This window comes from Puma concolor, chromosome C2 (assembly GCF_028749965.1).
Source record: "Puma concolor isolate L17-30 chromosome C2, mPumCon1.1.hap2, whole genome shotgun sequence".
NCBI classification, from domain to species: domain Eukaryota; kingdom Metazoa; phylum Chordata; class Mammalia; order Carnivora; family Felidae; genus Puma; species Puma concolor.
The window spans coordinates 109,265,631-109,271,698 of NC_141675.1; the positions used below are offsets into that span (position 1 = coordinate 109,265,631).

Genomic DNA, 6,068 nt, shown 5'->3' on the forward strand with positions numbered 1-6,068 from the left:
TATAGAACATCTTTTCATATGCTTATTTGCCATAGATGTATCTTTTTATTGTGAGATTGCTTTTAAGGTCCTTGGCCCATTTTTTAATTGGGTTGTTTGGGTTTTTTCATTGCTGAGTTTTGAGAGTTCTTTATTTTACATAACAGTCCTTTCTAAGGTTTGTCTTTTGCAAATGTTTTCTTCTAGTCTATGTCCTGTGTTCTCATTCTCTTGGCAATTTCTTTCACACAGCAGAAGTTTTTAATTTTTATGAAGTATAGCTAATCATGGTTTCTTTCATGAATCATGCCTTTGGTGTTGTATCTAAAAAATCACCACCATCCTGAAAGTCATCTAGGTTTTCCCCTGTGTTAACTTCTAGGAGTTCTATAATTTTGTATTTAGGTTTATAAAGAATTTTGAGTTAATTTTTATGAAGGGCATAAGGTCTGTATCTAGATTCTTTTCCTTTTCTTTTTTCTTTTTTCTTTTTGCACATGGATGTCCGCTTGTTCTAGCACCATTTATTGAAGAGGCTGCCTTTGCTTCATTATAGTCGCTTTGCTCCTTTTTCAAAGATAAGTTGACTATATGTATGGTATTCTATTTCTGGGTAACCTGTCCCATTCCACTGATGTTTGTTTTTAATTTTGCCAACACCACACTGCTTTGATTACTGTAGCTTTATAGTAAGTCTTAAAGTCACATAGTATAGTAATCAGTCTGTTCTCCACTAATTTTGTGTTAGCTATTCCAGGTCTTTTGCCTCCTAATATAAACTTTACAACCATTTTATCAATATCCACAAAATAACTTGCTCAGAATTTGCTTTAAAATTGCATTGAATCTACAGATCAAGTTGAGAAGAACTGACATCTTGACAATATTGAGTTTTCCTATACATGAATATGGAATATCTCTTCATTTATTTAACTCTTCTTTAATTTCATTTGTCAGAGTTTTGTAGTTTTTCCTTGATAGACTTTATACATATTTTGCTATATTTATACCTAAGTATTTGGATTTTGGTGGTGTTAATGTAAATGGTATTATGTTTTTACTTTCAAAGTCCACTTGTTCATTGCTTGTACATATGAAAATTATTGCCTTTTGTACACTAACCTTGTATCCTGAAACCATGTTATAATGGCTTATTAGCACCAGAATTTTGGAGAATCATTTTTTTTTCCTTTTATAGAGTATCATATCATCTGCAAACACAGTTTTCTTTCTTTCTTTCAATCTGTTGAGCTTTTAATATGATGTTGAAAAGGAGTGGTGAGAGGAGTAATCCTTGCGTTTTACTTGATCTTAGTGAAAAGCTTTGAGTTTCTCACCATTATGATGTTAGCACTAGGCTTTTTGTAGATATTCTTTATCAAGTTAGGGAAGTTTCCATCTATTCCTAGTTTACTGAGAATTTTTATCATGAATAGGTGCTGGGTTTTGTCAAATGTTTTTTTCTTCACCAATTAATATGATATGTGATTTTTCTTTTTTAGCCTGTTGATGAATGGATCATAGTTTTTCATTCTTCGGTTAAATCTCATTTTGTCATGATGTATAATTATTTTTATAGATTCTTTGTTTGATTTGTTAATATATTGTTGAGAATTTTTGTGTGTACATTCATGAGATATTGGTCTGTAGTTTTATTTTCTTGTAATGTCTTAGTCCGATTTCGGTAATAAAGTAATGTTGTCTTTCTAGAATGATTTGGGAAATATTTCCTCCACTTCTGTTCTTTAAAAGATATTGTAAAGAATTGGTATAATTTCTTTCTGAAGTGTTTTATGGAATACACACTGAACCCATCTGCTTTCTGTTTTGGAAGGCTATCAATTGTTATTTCAATTTATTTAATATATATATATATATATATATATATATATATATATATATATACACACACACATATATATACATATACATATTCAATTCACTTATATATATAATATACTTATATAATATATATTATATATAAGTATATATAAGTATATTCAATTTACATATATATATATATATATATATATATATATATATGCCTATTCAGGTTGTCTATTTTTCTTGTGTGAGTTGTGGCAAATTGTGTCTGTCAAGTAATTGGTCCACTTCATCCAGTATACCAAATTTGTAGGTGTAGACCTTTTCATAGTATTTGTTATCCATTTAATGTCCATAGGGTCTGTAGTGATATCCCTCTTTCATTTCTGATACTAATATTTATATTCTATCTTAGTTTTTCTTAGTTAGCTTGGTTAAAGGATTATCAATTTTATTGAAATTTTCACAGAACCAGCCTTTGGTTTCTTTGATTTCCTTTATTGATTTCTTATTTCAATTAATTGGCTTCTACTCTAATTCCATTATTTCTATTTTTTTTTTTAATTCTGTAGCTTGACATTCCTTTTATTTTTTTTTTAAATTTTTTAATGTTGATTTGTTTTTGAGAGAGAGAGAGAGAGAGACAGAAACACAGCACAAGCAGGGGAGGAGCAGAGAGATAAAGAGATCGAGACACAGACTCTGAAGCAGGCTGCAGGCTCAGAGCTGTCTGCACAGAGCCAGAGGCAGGGCTCAACCCCACAAACCATGCGACCATGACCTAAACTGAAGTCAGCACTTAACTGACTGAGCCACTGAGCCCCTGCCTTTATTTTTTTATTTATTTTTTCTCAACTGTAGCTCTTCCATTAGGAATTTCGGACCATTTTTTATTAAGTTCTTATTCCCTCCTCTCTGCTCCACTTAGGGCTTGTTTGAAAAAGGTTTGAGTTTTATAAGTTGTTAGGAAATTATATTTTCATTTACATGCGATTTATTTATAAAGCACTCAAAATTGTAGCTCATATGTATATGACTTCTGAAAATAAAATGAGACTTTAACATACTTTTTTGTTCTATAAAAAAATTTATGCATACATGCATATGAACAAAACATATTTTATTATTTGTTAAATTTCACATGAACAGTAAGAAAAAAGTCAACAAATATATTAATATCTCCAAAGATAATGGATGTCACCTAATGTCCAACTGCTAACCTTACAAATTCAAAATTGTTACTAAAATCCAGGTTCTAAAAACTTTCAGAAATGCTTTTGTGTTAATGTTTATTATCTCAAAATGAGATCATGAAAAGAATGTGCATCGCATCAAAACTAGTATAAAGATAGCCACTTGTGACTTAAATGTGTAAAACAGTCATCGTTTTTACTTAAAATGCATATTTCTGCCTCCCTTACATTGTATCAGAATCTCAAGGGATCTTCTAGGAACCGGAATATACAGAATGATGGCATCTAGCCAACAGGCCAGTCAAAACTAGGGCTTTATCATAATCCATAATGAGTGTAGGGCAAATGGTTGACTCAAAATATCCATTCACATACTAGAGTGGTCAAAGGAGAAAAAGCAGCAATGTATATCCCACCTTTTTTAAATAGAAGATATAGCCTTCACCTATAAACTCCACTACAACAAAAGAACAAAATGGCTTAACTTTTGACTTGAGATATTCAGCATTACTAGTTTTTAATGAAACATAAATACCTTAGAAAATATCATTCTGCTTTTCAGGTTGCTCTGATGCTAATAAAACTTTTTTATCTTCTTTAATGGGTCATAGCCAGACTCCAAAGTGTAGAACAATTTTCAGAAAAATTGGAACATAAAGTGTTGAGTTCGATTTAGATACTATCATCTCCTTCATCATCTCCAGTGTTGCCAATGTGCATGTTGTCATCATCTCCAGGACCAAATGTATCTACTTTATTGAATTTAGCATGCTCTGGAAGCTCATTATGCCTTGAGTCTTCTAGCTTCATCTACACTGTGTTTTAAAGTTGCATCAGCTTCATTATCCAGGTAATCTCCTAGACCAACCAATATAATGTCTGAGATATTTATCCAAACCTTTTTCTCACTTCTCTCTGAGGTAACATAACCTCTTAATACCATCAAAACACTGCTAATTGTCCATTTTCCAACATTTCGATTATTTGAGCATATTCCTACACATCATTTTTGAATACCAGCTCTCTTCAGATGCATTCTCATTCTTACCTCTGTGTCTAATTTTACCTCCTTTACTTTTATTCTTGGGCATGGCAGTGACTGTGGCTTTAAGGCAAAAATGTCTCTGAGTCCAATCTAGGTGGCAAGGATTCCTTCAAGAGGTCTGAGGGGGTACATGGGACATAGATGGTGGGGGAAGCTAGGCCATCAAGCATGGGAAAGTCTCACAACCCAGTTCTTCTGAGATGCAGTTGCACCCATTATTATTTTTTTTATTCTGCTTACTCTCGATTTAATTTGCTATTTTTTTCAGCTTCTAAGGTGGAAATGTAGCTCTTTCTTCTTTTCTAATATATGCATTTAATGCTATAAAATTCTAAGTACTGCTTTTGCATCCAGCAATAATAAGTTGTGTTTTCATTTAGTTGAAAATAGTTTTTCATTTCTCTTTAGTTACTTCTTTAATCCATATATTATTTAGAAGTATGTTGTTTAATCTTCATGTATTTGGGGATTTTTCAGTTATCTTTGTGTCATTGATTTGTAGTTCAATTCCATTGTGGTCTGAGAGCAGACATTGTATGATTTCTATTCTTTAAAATTTGTCAAGGTGTGTTTTCTAACCCAGAATCTTGTCTATCTTAATGAATGTTCCATGTGATCCTGAAAAGAATATGTATTCTGCTCTTGTTGGAAGAAGTAGTCTTATCTTTGTTCCTCCATGGATAAGATGTTTTATTCCTCTGGATTCTTTCAGGACTTCATCTTTGATTTTCTGTAGCTTAAATGATATGCCTAGGTGTAGTTTTTGTTTTGTATTATTTTTTTCTTTGTGGATTTTTGTTTCTGTTTTGGCACTTATCTTGCTTTGTGCTCTGAGCTTTCTGGATATGTTGTTTGGTACCTGACATTAATTTGGGAAATCCTCAGTCATTGTTGTTTCAAATATCTCTTCTGTTCCATTCTTTCTTTCTTTTTCTTCTGGTCTTCCCATTATGGGTGTAAAACACCCTGTGTGTTGTCCTACACTCCCTGTGGAATAATATTCTATTCTGTGTTGCTCTCCTCCTACTTTTTGTTTTTTGCTTTTCAAGATTATTGATACATCCTCTAGCTCGGAGATTCTTTCCTCAGCTTTGTCGAGTCTACTAATAAGCTCATCAAAGGCATTCTTCTTTTTTTTTTTTAATCTCTAGCATTTATTTTTGGTTTTTGCTTAGGATTTCTACTGCTATGCTTACATCACCCTACTGTTCTTACATATCATCTACTTTATCCTCAGGAACCCTTAGCATATTAATCATAGTTCTAAATTCCTGCTCTTATAATTCCAACATCCCTATCGTATATGCTTCTAATACTTGCTCTGTCTTCTCAAATTGTGGTTTTTCCTTTTTGTTATGCCTTGTAATTTTTTTCTTGAAAGGCAGACTTGATGTCTTAGGTGAAAGGAACTCTTGTAAATAGATTGTTAACTATGGTGGTGTGATGTGAGGGGAGGGAAAGCATTTTAGTGACCTATGCCTCTGGACTTCACTGGAGTTTCTCATTTTTTTTCTGCCCCCTCAGGTGGGACAGGTTGACTAGAGTGGGTTTGAGTTGAGTATTTTCCTTCCTCAGGTCAGTTAAACTCTAATTCCCCAATGGGTTAGGTATTGGTTAATTACTTTCCCCTGAAGGCAGATGTTGTTAAAAAGAGCAAAGCACTCTGGGGTATTTCAAAATGGCTCCTTTTCCCCTTTTCCTGCCTGAAGCAAGAAGGGATTTTTCTCTGACATTCACAATATTGTGAGCCCCCCCTCCCCCAGCATGATAGTTTCCGCTGGAGTTTTTAACTCTCAGACTTGTTCACAGTGAACCTCCAGGAATTCATACATTATATTTCAGGTTTTTCCACTCCTGCACTAGCTTCCATGGATGTTTCTGCTCTTGAGTCCCTGCTCCTCTGGTAAGCTGTGACTTCCTTTATTCATCTGTCTAATATTTGGGGCAGTGGTTTGCCCTATGTCCTCTTTCTCTTATAAATCCAAGAAAACTTGTTGATTTTTTTTTCGTTTGTCCAACTTTTACTT

General features: G+C 33.1%; 1 pseudogene; it reads right to left on the bottom strand.

The window, feature by feature from the left end:
• Positions 1-3,668: 3,668 nt before the first annotated feature.
• On the bottom strand, positions 3,669-4,096 carry LOC147577483 (eukaryotic translation initiation factor 1A, X-chromosomal-like; annotated as a pseudogene).
• Between the last annotated feature and the right edge of the window lie 1,972 nt (positions 4,097-6,068).